Genomic DNA, 13,658 nt, shown 5'->3' on the forward strand with positions numbered 1-13,658 from the left:
GTGTGTGTGTGTGTGTGTGTGTGTGTGTGTGTGTGTGTGTGTGTTTGAAGCAGTATCTGGGCAAATCCAATGCACACTGTATGGTTTCTAAATGGTACTTGAAGACAGTTTGCAAAATCTTACTTTAAGTTTTGTCCATGAGTACCCACATGTCAAACCTCTGCTCCTTTACCTCCCTACTAAGTTGTGGAGGTTTTTATTTGTTTATTTATTGTTATTCTTAATTATATGCTGGAGGGGGTCATGTGCACATGACTGCAGAAGCCTCTGGAGCTGGGGTTACAGACAGAAGTGACCCTCCTTACATAATTGATGGGAACTGAACTAGAGTCATCTCCGAGAGTAGTGCATGCCCTTAACCACTAGCAATCTCTCCAGATCCTAATTAAATAGCTTATACCTCTGTCTTCCCAAATAGTAAGTAGCGTTTATCCAAGTATGAGTTTCTAATTTTAATTAATTGAAGTTACTTAAAATTCAAATTTTAGCTTTTCTCCTTCAGAATTGTTTCATATCAAGTCACCAATAGCATCATGTCACTCAAGTGTTCTCTTGCCAACAGGACAGATAAGAAGGCTCCCATACCACATAATTTCTACTAAGTAAGATGGACTAGAACCCTTCATCTTTATGTGCACATATACAGTGTCCCTGACCCCAGAAATTCACATACTCTCTGGTTACGTATTTCCCATCCTCGACTCCATGCATATTGCTCTCGTGTCCACTTGACACATCAATATCCAGCATTGCTAAGCTTTCCTTTAGGACGTTCCCCCATAAACTCTGTTCAACCATTCCTCACACCGCCATGAAATACCTGTCCTGGTGGGCACTATCATGAGGCCTGGGAAACGAGAGCCAGAGATGAGAGCCACAGTACAGACAGCAGCATAGGCTCCTTCCAATAACAGCCAATAGTTCTTTTACTTCTCCAGCACCTAAAACAAGGAACACCATCAATGTATGCAGGAGATATTTGAAAATTAGCTACAGAGATTTCATTTTATCTTAATTATTTATTTTATTTTTAGATTATAATTACATCATTTTCCCTTCCCTTTTCTCCCTCCAAGCCCTCCCATAAACCCTTCCGTGTTCTTTTTCAAATTCATTCATTAGTTGTTGCTATGTACATTATGTGTGTGTGTGTTCCTAAAACCATAGTCCAAATAATATTACTTAGCAAATGAGCAAGAACTTGTCCAATCCACTTATGTTTCCATCCCATTGGTATTAACTTAGTCTGAAAGGATCAAAGACCAGAAGTTTTGGGAAATGTAGCATCTATCTTAAAGAACTATACTTACAGAGAAAGAGAGATTAAAACAGTAAAAGAAAGATCCAAAAAAACAACCCAGTTTTACATAAACTATGCTATTAGAACACACGGATGCCCTAGGTATTCACTCCACTTGTCTATAACACATTAGAAAGTAAGCAAAAGAGTTCTAACTCTAAGCATTTGCCTACTGAAGGCAATACATCACGCTTTCTTCAGAAGTCCTTTTCCAAAGATGCAGAACCGCCCTGCAAGGAGGCTGATGAAAGAAAGGCTTGTCTCTAAGCATTAGGTAATGTGAACTGCTGTTGACTCACTATTTTGCTATTTTTGTAAAATACATACAAGGCATGGGACTACCTCAAAAGCGTTGCTTCAAAAGCAATGATGAGAACACCGCGTATGTAGACTGGAGGTGCCAGCATGTTGGCATTGGCCCAATAAATTATGAAGGACACAGTCTACTCCACTACATTTCTCTATCTGAGCACTCAGCATTTTTCTCAAGAATAATGAGCCCAGTCCAGTGTGGTAAGCACAGAGGCTGATCTACCCACAGTAACTTTATTTTATTAGCCATGTGTAAATTCTTGCACATCTGTAAGTGTGCAATTTTTCTGAACAAAAAAACTTTCCTGTTATACATACTTTGACAATGTCACCAATTTGCACACACAGTATTGAGTTGGATGTTCCCTTAGACTAAATTATTATGCTCTAGGAATTTTAGATCATGCCAATAACCCATAAAACTATACTGATATCACCTGCTATCAACTTTGAAAGAAGCATATCTTATTGAACCCAGTCCTTGGTAATGTCACTCATCAGATATTAGTCTGCACAATCAATCAACAACAAGAAGTTGTGACTAACCTAAGTGGATATACATAAAGATAGATACAAAGAAAAAAATGTGATTGTCTCTCACTCCCAAGAAATTAACCCATGTCCAAAAGATGATTAAAAACTTGCCGCGATCATGCTAGAAAGCTTTGGAAATAAAATCTTAACATGGAAAAATATAGTACAGCTTTTTATTATTATATTTTATTATTATATGACATAGCAATTTATTCTGTAGTCTCACGTTTCAGGCTTGATGTGAATTAGACATACGAGTTTTCTTGGAGTCTCTATTGACCGGACTTCTGAGATGGCTCACCCACATCGGGCAAGTGGTACTGTCTGCATGAAGCTGGCTGCTGAAGTTCACCTGTACCCTAGAAACCAGTCATTACAAGTGGCCATTCTCCTAAGATCCAGGCCTGAGAATAATCACAGCGTCTCCTCTTCAGGTCCTACCAAGAAGGCAGTCAGAGAACCCACCAAGACACAAGGGGAGGGGTTATAGCTTCTTCTTTAAGATGAAAAAGTATGAGAGAATTTATGGACACATTGAACTGATCGTGTTGGCTACGTACTCACTAAAGATTTTTTTTAAAGCAATGACCATTAAGAACCTTTGTTTTTAATCATAAGATGACTAAACTAAAAGTCATACTTCACAACAAAATAATTGACTTTAAATTACTGTAAATGAAATTCATCTGGTTTCTAAGGAATTGAAAAAAAAAGTCCTGTTATGACTATTACTTTGTAAGTTATGGGGTTCTCTTCAACAGAAGTGGAATGCTTGGTAATTAAAGTAAGATCCTAAGACAGAAATAAATATAAAAAATTAAGATGTAATGGTTACATTCATAACCCTAAGTTGTGAAGAAGAAAAGTCAAGTATTTCATGAAAAGGCAATGAGGATAAATTTATACTAATACATAAGCTACCACCTGTTCATGATTCAACTTGAATTTTAAATAGAGAGAACTAATTTCCCCAAAGATATTCCAATTAAGCATAAAACATTCATAAACAAAAAGGAAGAAGCAAGCCGCGTATTGGTTTTTTCTCTCTGGATCTTGGGAACAAGGTGTTGACATCAAGTGTCTTACTCAGTCCCTCTCCAAATTATTTTTTGGTGGTGGGATCTTATGGCGAACCTGGAGTTTGCAGGATTCTAGACTGCCTTGCCAGCCAGACCCCAGAGAGCATCCTGTATCCTGTCTCCACCTCCCCAGTGCTAGGATTACACAAATCCCACCATTATCTTCTGCTTTTTTTTTTTGTACGGATTCTGGTATCAACTTCAGGTTCCAGTGCTTGAACCAAAAGCTGCACTCACTAACCCACGCCTTCAGCCCTGCTTAAGTGTGTTGAAATTCAAAGTCGTTGTAGACGTTCCCTGGCGGCTGTAGTTTCTTGATGTCAGTAACCACACGTTTCCAATAAGCAAACTCTTCTCCAACACCCTGACTCAGAGAAATCTACATTGTGGAAAGCAGGTGTGTGGAATCCAGCGTTGCCATGACAACAAGAACCTAATTTTGTTACAAAAGGATCGCCAGTTCTGGTATGAAAAAGAAACGTCTCTTCCAGGCAAGGTTTGGAAGCTGTTGTGCACAGGAAGGAGGGTATCGAACATCTCCCTCCATGTAACTGAATACGCCCTTTGGAGTCATCAGTCCCAATTGTGATCAACAGTGAAAGTCACTCGGGTTCTTCCAGTCTTCCTAAAACGCGAGTGCCAACAGAGTGAAACTTCCAGATAACATTTCATGCCTCCTGCTGAGGGATAAGGCAGCATCTCCTTGAATGGTAACAATCCTGCAAGCTCAGCAGCTTCCTCGGAATGAGATGCACTGCTATAATAGACTAACTGTAGGAATAAACTCATATCTCAGAAGTCTTAGTGTTCTCTTCTTCAAGACGACATGGTGCTGAGTAATGTTTCACTCACGGAGCACCTTCGGAACACAAGTAAAGATTATCCAGTCCAAACTGTCCATATTATAGATTAAGATGTGACTCGGATGTCAAGAGCCCAACTGAAGCCACAGGTTAACTAGTATTATTGTGTGCTAGGCCACTGTTTCAGCGTATGACACCATTGTTCCGATTTTCACATTAGACAATATTTTCGGTCTAAAATGCCCATACTTTTAAAATTTGCTTCAGAAAGATTAATATCCTAAACTCTAGGGGTTTTCTTAATCTTTTGCCAAGATAATGCGGCAGCATGGAGCAGCAGCATCTAAAGCAATCTTCCTAGCTATATAAGAGGCTTAATGGAATAAATTGGTCTCTTGACTATTTCAAAATCTCCCTTGTCCTTTTACTGTTCTTTGAAAAACCGGTGCTCTATAACTTTTATCACTTTATCAATTGTAAAAAGAAATAATCTTTCCTGAGGAAAAGTGCTCGTGCTTATGTAATTGATTTTAAATATAAGGCAATTTTAAATGGTAACTTTATTATGTTCGACGTATGCATTACCTGCACTCCCTTACATTAAAGTCTTGCTTTAAGAATTCGCAGGAATTATTTTTAATTTTATTACTGAAATACCTCAAGTCTAAATTAATTATTTATAAACAGCAATTATATTATACTGTATTTAAAGTGTTTCTAAGCTAGGTAAAAACAATTGATTTACCTAACTAGGTAGATGTGCCATTAAAATCTCACTTACAATTAATTTCTTAGCAAACTTTTTCCAAATAAAAACATAAAAATGAATTTTATTTAGGCCCCTATTCAAACTTAAATTTATAATTTATGAAATTCTAAAATATTCATATACTAACAGTGAGAACATTTAAATGAAGAAAAACAAGTCTATGGAAAGGAGGTTACCCTGATTTTATCTAAGACACAAAAAATAAGAAACATACGGATATAAACATAGATACATCTTATACAGACAGGCATGGTGGCTCACACCTATAATCCCAGCACTCAGAAGACTGAAGTTGAGGATTATGAATTCTACCAACTTCAGCTACAGGCTAAGACTCTTTCTCAAAAAAAACATCCAAAGGAAGAGTCTTGGGATATAGTTAAATTGGAAGACTCCCTGTCTAACATACTCAAAGCCCTGGGTTCAATCTCTATCACTGAGTATTCTGGGCATGGAATTACATGCCTGTAATCCCAGTAATCAGGAAGTAAAGGAAGAAGAATGAGAACTTCAAATTTATCCTCAGCTACATTGCAAGCTCACGGCCAATCTGAGACAAGTAAGACCCAATCAAATAGATTAGATTAGAGAGATTATCATCTATATATAGAAGATAGAAGATAGATAGATAGATAGATAGATAGATAGATAGATAGATAGATAGATAGATAGATAGATAGATGGATAGGAAGATGGATAGATCATAGATAAATTTATAAACAAAAATCCCTTTTCCATTAGCTTTTTTCCAACTCTGCTTTTGAAGTTCTAAGATCCAGCTTTGAAAACTGTCAATTTAGAAAACAGACCCACCATTATTCTGCTCTAGATAATTTCTCCTATTCTTTACATAAAGGTGGGAGAGCAAACCTACACAGCAAGGTAAGCAGAGCTTGTGTAATGATGAAGCACCCATCTTTCACTGCCACCAGCACTTTTTGGAATTCTCTTACTTTACTTTATCAAAATTTATCTATTTTATATCATAGTCCAGGGTACATCTATCATAAGGCTAAGAGGTCATTCTCACACAAACTCCAAAATATATACAAACACAGATATAGACATATATGGATATGGATATAGATAGATACATATTGACAAGTGTTTAACTCCTATTGCCATTATTTGGTTTAAAAACAAATAAACTCTGAATAAAAATAGAAGTAATGGGATCTACTATGGGTCAGCTCATCCCTAACACATCTAATCTAAGGCTTCTTTTTTAAATGTTTCTTTGATTCAACCCTGTTTACATTCTGATAAAGTAAATATGGCTTGGAAAGAAATTGTTATTCCCACTTTGGTCACAAAATAGAAATAATAAATACTCATAAGGAGATAATAAAACAATTTGGTGATCAGGAGAAATTTTGCAAACTGGGAAGTCTCCTATCCACATGCCTATGTTGAGATATTGGGTAGATAACAAGAATATGGGACAAAAATAGCAAAAATTACAAAACCTGGCTTAGTGACTAGTCCAAAATGTTTGTTCCATCTCACTGTAAAGTTTAACACAGTCACAAGCTACTGTAACTCTTTGCATGTTGTCTAATTTGCTTGATTTCATTTCACTGTGCCGTGTTAATGTAAGAGGGATTGTCATTACGGTATTGGTGTGGAAAGTAGAAGCAAGAAGGTGATTTGAAAATTCAGCTTTCTTTACCACCATCAGACGGTGGCATTTTCTCACTACCACCAATCACATTCCCTTTGGAAGGCTAAGGTCCAACCCTAACATGGAACCCTGGGATGAATCTTTCTCTTTGCCAGGGAAAGGCTCCCAGGGAAGAAGTTGCTGTCTTCTCTTCTCTGTGTCCCTCCCCTCCCCTCTCCTCCCCTTCCCTCCTCTCCTTTCCCTCTCCTCCCCTTCCCTTCCTTTTCCTTCCTTCCTTTCCCTTCCCTGATGAAGCTGGAGCTCCTTGGCATTTTGCTAAAGAGCTGATTTGGTCAGAATTAAAGCAGTTCTAGATTGAGCCTGAGAACTAATGAGGTAGAAACAAAAGAGAGGTTGTGAGTAACATATCCCCCAAGAACTAAGTGGGAGTAAATGAGTGTGAAACAGCCCTTCAATACAATGGAAACAAATTACTGTCCTCTGTGAACATATTGCTATTACTTAAAGACACTTGCTGTAGTTCTAAGATAGGTACACAAAACAATAATATCTACTCCCTCATTCTTAACAAGCCACAGGAAACCACCTAAACAGACAAGAACACTAGACAAGGATCTGAAGTCTAACTGCCCTCACAAAAGGAAATGCAGATTTATAGGTTCATTTCCTACATGAGAGAATTTAAATATGAGTAAATTAAAAGAACACATCAGAATTTCTGACCTCCATCAAATATTATTCCAAAGGTTTTGTAACATACTTGCATATATCCTTGCTCTGGTTAGTTTTTACGTTAACTTGACACAAGCTATAGGCCTCTGAGAAGAGGGGATCACAAGTGAGGGTTTCTGTTGCTAAGACAAAACACCATGATCGAAAAGCAAGTTGGGGAGGAAAAGGTTTATTTGGCTTACGCTTCAGCATTGCTGGTCATCACTGAAGGAAGTCAGGGTAGAAACTCAAACAGAGCAGGAATCTGGAGGCAGGAGTCTATGCAGAGGCCAGGAGAGCTGCTTACTGGCTTGCTTTCCATGGTTTGCTCAGCCTACCTTCTTTATAGAACCCAGGACCAACAGCCGAGTGATGGCACCACTCCCCACGGGGTTGGGATCTCCCTATTGATCACTAAATAAGAAAATATCTTACAGCTGGGTCTCTCTGAGGAATTCCCTCAGCTGAGGCTCTTTCCTCTGATGGCTTTGGCTTGTGTCAAGTTAACACACAAAACCAGCCAGGACAAGCTCCCCATCTTGGCCTGCAGACAAGTCTGTGGAACACTTTCTTAACTAGTGCTTGATGTGGAAGGGCTCAGCCTTTTGTGAGTGGTGCCAGTCCTTTTGCCAGTGGTCATGGATTGTGTAAGAAAACAGACTGAATAAACTGTGGGGATCATGCCAGTAGGCAGTACTCCTCCGTGACCTCTACGTCAGGGCCTGTCTACAGGTTTTTACCATGCTTGAGTTCCTCCCATGTCTTCCCTCAGTGATGGAGTGTGCGAGTGGAAGCCTTCCTACCAAAGTTTCTTTGGGTCAAAGTTTTATCACAGCAATAGAAACTCTAACCTAGCCGGTGCTCTAAGGTCTGACTTTCATATTGCCCACATGTTTATGACTCTAATTCTTGATGTTATTTCAAATTTTTACCCTGAGTATTTTTACTTGGGAAACCACACTAAAGAGAGTTTAAGAGATTATTACTAAAGCGTTCGTGGAAACACTGAGTACAACAGAATGCCTTGAGTAAACATAGCAAATAAAAAGAGTGATGAGAAAAAATACAAATAATTTTTGTTTATCTTCCTAAAAAAAATAGCTTTAATGCACTGGAAAGATCCACAGCTACAAACTTATAAAATCTGAATTGGAAAATGCTACAAGTAAGTTAAACATCTTCATATAAAGCGAAGGCCTATGGTCTGAAGCTATGCGAGTGAATCTGTACATATCAGACTGTTCTGTGAGTGGAAATTAGTTGTTCAAATCATTTTGTGTAGCACAAAATAGATCTGAAAGCCTGTTGGTTAGGGTGAACGTGTGCACAAACAAGCAGCTGGTAAATACCAACAGCATCCCTTTGGGCTGTGAGCTGCTCCAATAGAGTTCTCCCTCACTCTGGCCAGCTGAAATACAGAAGCAAGTACAGGTGCTGGAGAGATGGCTCAGTGGTTAGGAATACCAGCTGCTCTTCCAGAAGACCAATGTCAGGTTCCCAGCACTAACATGGCAGCCAGCAACCCTCTATAACTCCAGTTCCAAAGGATCCAACCCCCTCTGCTGGCGCCCCTGAGCACCACAAGCACACGGCACGAGACAGACATACTGGAAAAACATTTCTAGGCATAAAATAAAAATAAAAGTTAGCACTAAAAGTAAGTTCAAAGAAAAGGGCTGGAGAAAACAGTCTTGGTCCCAGGTTGAGAGAGAGAGAGAGAGAGAGAGAGAGAGAGAGAGAGAGAGAGAAACAACAATTCTAGGCATAAAATAAAAATAAAAGTTAGCACTAAAAGTAAGTTCAAAGAAAAGGGCTGGAGAAAACAGTCTTGGTCCCAGGTTGAGAGAGAGAGAGAGAGAGAGAGAGAGAGAGAGAGAGAGAGAGAGAGAGAGAACGAACAACAACAAACATGCCCAAAGAATACTTACCCCCTCAAGCAACTTCTGTTGAAACTCCTTTTTTAATGTTTAAAGCTGTACCTTCCTAGATTTTTAAAGTCCTCTAGACAAAATGTTGAGAAAGGACAAAACTGTCCCCGACAACCTTATTATTGGTTTGCCTCTGGCTCCTAAAGACCTCCAATTAACAGGCTGATAAGACAGCGTTAGCTGCTCTTATAAAGAAGCTGGTTTTGCCTCACAACAGACTGTTGACTCCACTTCTAGGGATCCTACGTCCTCTTCTGCCCTCCTGAGGCTCCTGAATACTTACCATGCATACAAACCCAAGCAAGGAAATGCACTTACAAATAAAAAATTTTTTAATTTAAAAAGAATTATCTCCAATTATCAACACAGGCAGTGGCCACAAAAAAAGGATAAAAAGCAGAAAGTATTAGGAAAAGAAATGTAAATACAAGTAAACAACCTCAATAATTAAAATGGGACAAGAAGGCGCCTGTCTAGAAATGTCACACTGTTTTCTTCTACCCAGAGATTACATATATTCACTCGTGAGAAGCTACCTTCCCGTACATTGCTTCTTGGCTCAGCGATAATCCTAACCAGGTCTGCCCAGCCCGTATATCTGTAGCACAACTAATAAAAAAACTCAGAGACAGATATTGGGGTTCAAGCTGAAGATCAGAAAAGCAGAGCAGCCAACCACAAGAGAGCTCTTACATCTACAAAATCTTCAGACTGAAAAGAGAGCGAGCTCCTGTCTCATTTATATTCCTCTCTAGTGCTGGGGTGAAAGGCATGCACCACCACCACCCAGCCTCTATGGCTAACTAGTGTGGCTACTGGGATTAAAGGTGTGTACCACCACTGCCTGGCCTGTTGGCTGACTAGTATGGCTAGCTTTGACTCTGATCTTAAGGAAATTTTTATTTGTTAGATCATAAACAAAATACCACTTTATATGTTCATGTGTGGCCATTCATTTACATCCTCCAATCTCCTTCACACACTTGCTTCATGGGCAGCCGCTGGGCATTCTATAGGTTAGGACACTGGAATTAAGACAACCGCCATTGTCTTAAAATTTGATTTTGTCTTTCTGACCAAGGTTAGTTTTCGATCTCTCACACACCATGTTAAATAACCCTAAGACAATACCAAGAAACAAGTAATGCCCACATTTCTCTGGTGGTAACCTCTCTGCGTACTTCCTTTTAAGAAAATGTACAATGAAAGTGCCGCACACCATGGCCCCTGTCTGCGCTCTATGCTCTAGAACCCAGTTCGCGAGCTTCGGGCAAGAGGCTGGAGGTTGAGAATACACACGCAGAGACAGACCGACACACAGACCTTCCGACACTGGTAACAAAAAGCCCCTCTTTAATAGCACTATGGAGGCTTATATACCCTGCAGTCAATGGCCAACAGGTGAAAATCCCATCCTCTGATCCTCTAGGCAAAGCACAGCTTTTAGTAACTTCAGTTAGAAGGCTCTAGACAGGGAAGAGCAGCTGAAGGCCAGGACTCAATTAGTCCCAACAGAAAGCTGGCGTAGTGGCTTTCACCTGTAACCTCAGCACTCAAGAGGTAGAGGCAAAGATGGGGACTGGGAGGCCAACCTGGACTAAGAAATGAGATGATGTGGGAGTGTCATATATCAATCTGTTGATTTCATTGGTTAAGCAATAAAGAAACTGCTTGGCCCTCATAGGTTAAAACATAGGTGGGCGGAGAAAACAGAACAGAAGGCTGGGAGAAAGAAGCTGAGTCAGGGAGTCGCCATGATTCTCCCACTCCAGGCAGACGCAGGTTAAGATCATTCCTAGTAAGCCAGCTCGTGAGCTACAAGGATATTAGAAATGGGCTAGTCCAGGTGTGAGAGTTAGCCGAGAAAAGGCTAGATATAATGGGAAAAGCGGTATTTAAAAGAATACAGTTTCCGTGTAATTATTTCGGGTAAAGATAGCCTTGCGGGCGGTGGGGTTCCAGGGACGCAGCTCTGCCGCTCTTCTTACAACAATGAGACACTGTCTTTAAAAGTCCAAAGGAAGGAAAAGAGCATGAAGAAGGACAGGAAGTAGGAAGATGTACAATGACATCAGTGTAAAAATAAATACACACGTATTTATATAATCTGTATATAAGAATGAAGATAGTCAATTCAAAGGCAGAATGCCATCAGCTCATAGCTTCTAGTTTGCTATTTATATTTATAGCTTTTTTTTCCCTCTTTGGAGTTCATCTTTACTACAAAAAATATGCTTTTCAAGTTTTCAGAATTTTTGATAGAAAATCCTAAATGAATCTCTTCGGGAGTTTTGTTTCGCTCTTTCCAAGTAGAACAGTTATTCCGACTGAGACACCACCACCCCACGAACAGAAGCCTGCAAAGGTCACAGATACATGTGCATGTGGGTTTGTTTTCTCCTCCGCGTTCTTTCACCTTCGCCTGCTAATTTTTGATCTGAAAAATACCAACTAAAGCCTGTGCTGTACACGGTTGCTCCCCTTGGGCTTTTACACCCTGTGCATTTTCAAGACATCGTACACTGTCCTATATTCTAACTGTGCTTTCAGTTTCGACCATTTCCCATTAACAGTTTAAAGCTTCATGCTTTGAAGCAAGCCGACTTGAGTGTTAGTAATCAGCTTGTTGCATAGTTCGTGCCAATTTTCCCCGATAGACTGTGGAGCTGAGGACCTCTGCTGGTAGTTTTGACACAGTGTATTACTTTTTTTTCTTCTTCCATGATAACACTGTTGCTGAGAGATGAGGTTACCTACTTAATCTGAACTAATCCTTTTTACTTAGAATCCTTTAATTGGCTTCTTAGAGCTTTATTGATCATGCCACAATTTCAGCAATTTGAGGCTTCCATTCCATAATAGCTGTTTTACTTGCATGAAAGTACTATTAGCCAAAAACACATTTTAATATTATTGTTTTAAAATAAATTAAACTAGTTCATATAAAATGCCTAGGTTTTTCTTTAACACACATACATGCCTGTATACCTGTATATGTAAATGTGTGGGTAAGTTTAGATAAATAGAAGATAGAGGTACTGTCTCAAAACACAAGACATGGAGCTTAACATAACATTAAATGAAATGTTATGAACGCCATCAAAGATGTTCCTCACTTTTCTGAAATCTTGGGTTATTTCTTTTTTATATAAATGTATTTGTTTATTTTATATCCTGGCAGCAATTTCCCCTCCTTCCTCTCCTCCCATTCCCAACCCCCAATCCTAGAGCTGGAGAGATAACTCAGTGGTTAAGAGCATTGGCTGCCCTTCCAACCCCCAATCCATTCCTTCTCCATTTCTGTTTAGGAAAGGGGAGGTGTCCCATGAATATCAACAAAACATGGCAAATCAAGCTGTAGCAAGACTAAGCACCTCCCATGTATTAAGGCTGGGCAAGGCAACCCAGTATCGGGAGTAGGGTCCCAAGAACCAGTAAAAGAGTCAGAGACAACCCCTATTCCTTGGGTTATTTCTATGTGATGCATTCCTTCCTATAATTGGAAGCCAAAATGTTGTCTAGAAAATGCCTATGGCAAGCGTGTAAAGCTTGAAGATTATGTACAACTATCATGTCAATTAAGATAAAAATTAAATTAAGCTTGGAAATTCAATCACACTGGTGACCCTCATCTAACATCCCCTTTGGTACTCCTCTGTGCACTGACCCCCCCAGTATATAAATTTAAAGATGATGACCACTGAGAGGCAACCTTAGAAATCATGACATCAGGCCCTAATCCATCGCTAGACTTCAAACCACCCAAAGAACTGAGGAAACAATAGCTCCAAAATACCTGTCCAGTTCACTCTGTGCCAGTTGCAAACCTCCTCCAAGAGATGACAAAATAAAACCAAGGACACCAATACTAAATGGTCCCTTGCCACATCTGATTATAATTCCGTCTCCATGGTACTGGCCCCAACGTAGTTGAGATTTTAACCTTCATTTGCTTGATACTCAAAATGATTAGTATGCACATTCATTAGTTACTGGTTGTGACATAATCCATCACCCAAGTTTAGTAACTTAAAGTAGAAATATTTATTTCATAGTTTGAATGGTTCAGGAAATCAGGAGTGTTCTGGTCCGGTGGTTCCAGCTCAGGGCGCCAAACAAAGCTACAGTTATTGTCAGCTGAGATTTTGGCTACCTGAGGGTCAACTAGGTCTGGGGCATCTTCTTCCAAGCCCAACCACAGAGCTGTGGCAGGGGGCTTCAATTCCACACACATGGATCTCTCTGTAGGATTACACACATCGTGGTTTCCACAGAGACAAGTGAAATGAGAGAGAGAGAGTTGGAAAGACAAAGCTACAGAGTGGGAAAATTCCCCAGCCATTAACCCAGCAGGGGATTACTACCCATAACATGCAAAGAACTCTAATGAAACACCCCCCCAAAAAAACACATGATTAATAAACAATCAAATGTGTTAGGGAGACAGTTCTCAAGAAGAAAAAAAAAAAAGTACAAATGGCCAAAAGATATATTTAAAAGTTTAAACATCATGAAAATGCCAATCAAAACTGCACTGAGATTCTACCATACTCCATTCATAATATCTATCATTAAAAAACACACACACAAATAACCACAAA

Source organism: Microtus ochrogaster, linkage group LG4, assembly GCF_000317375.1.
Source record: "Microtus ochrogaster isolate Prairie Vole_2 linkage group LG4, MicOch1.0, whole genome shotgun sequence".
NCBI lineage: Eukaryota > Metazoa > Chordata > Mammalia > Rodentia > Cricetidae > Microtus > Microtus ochrogaster.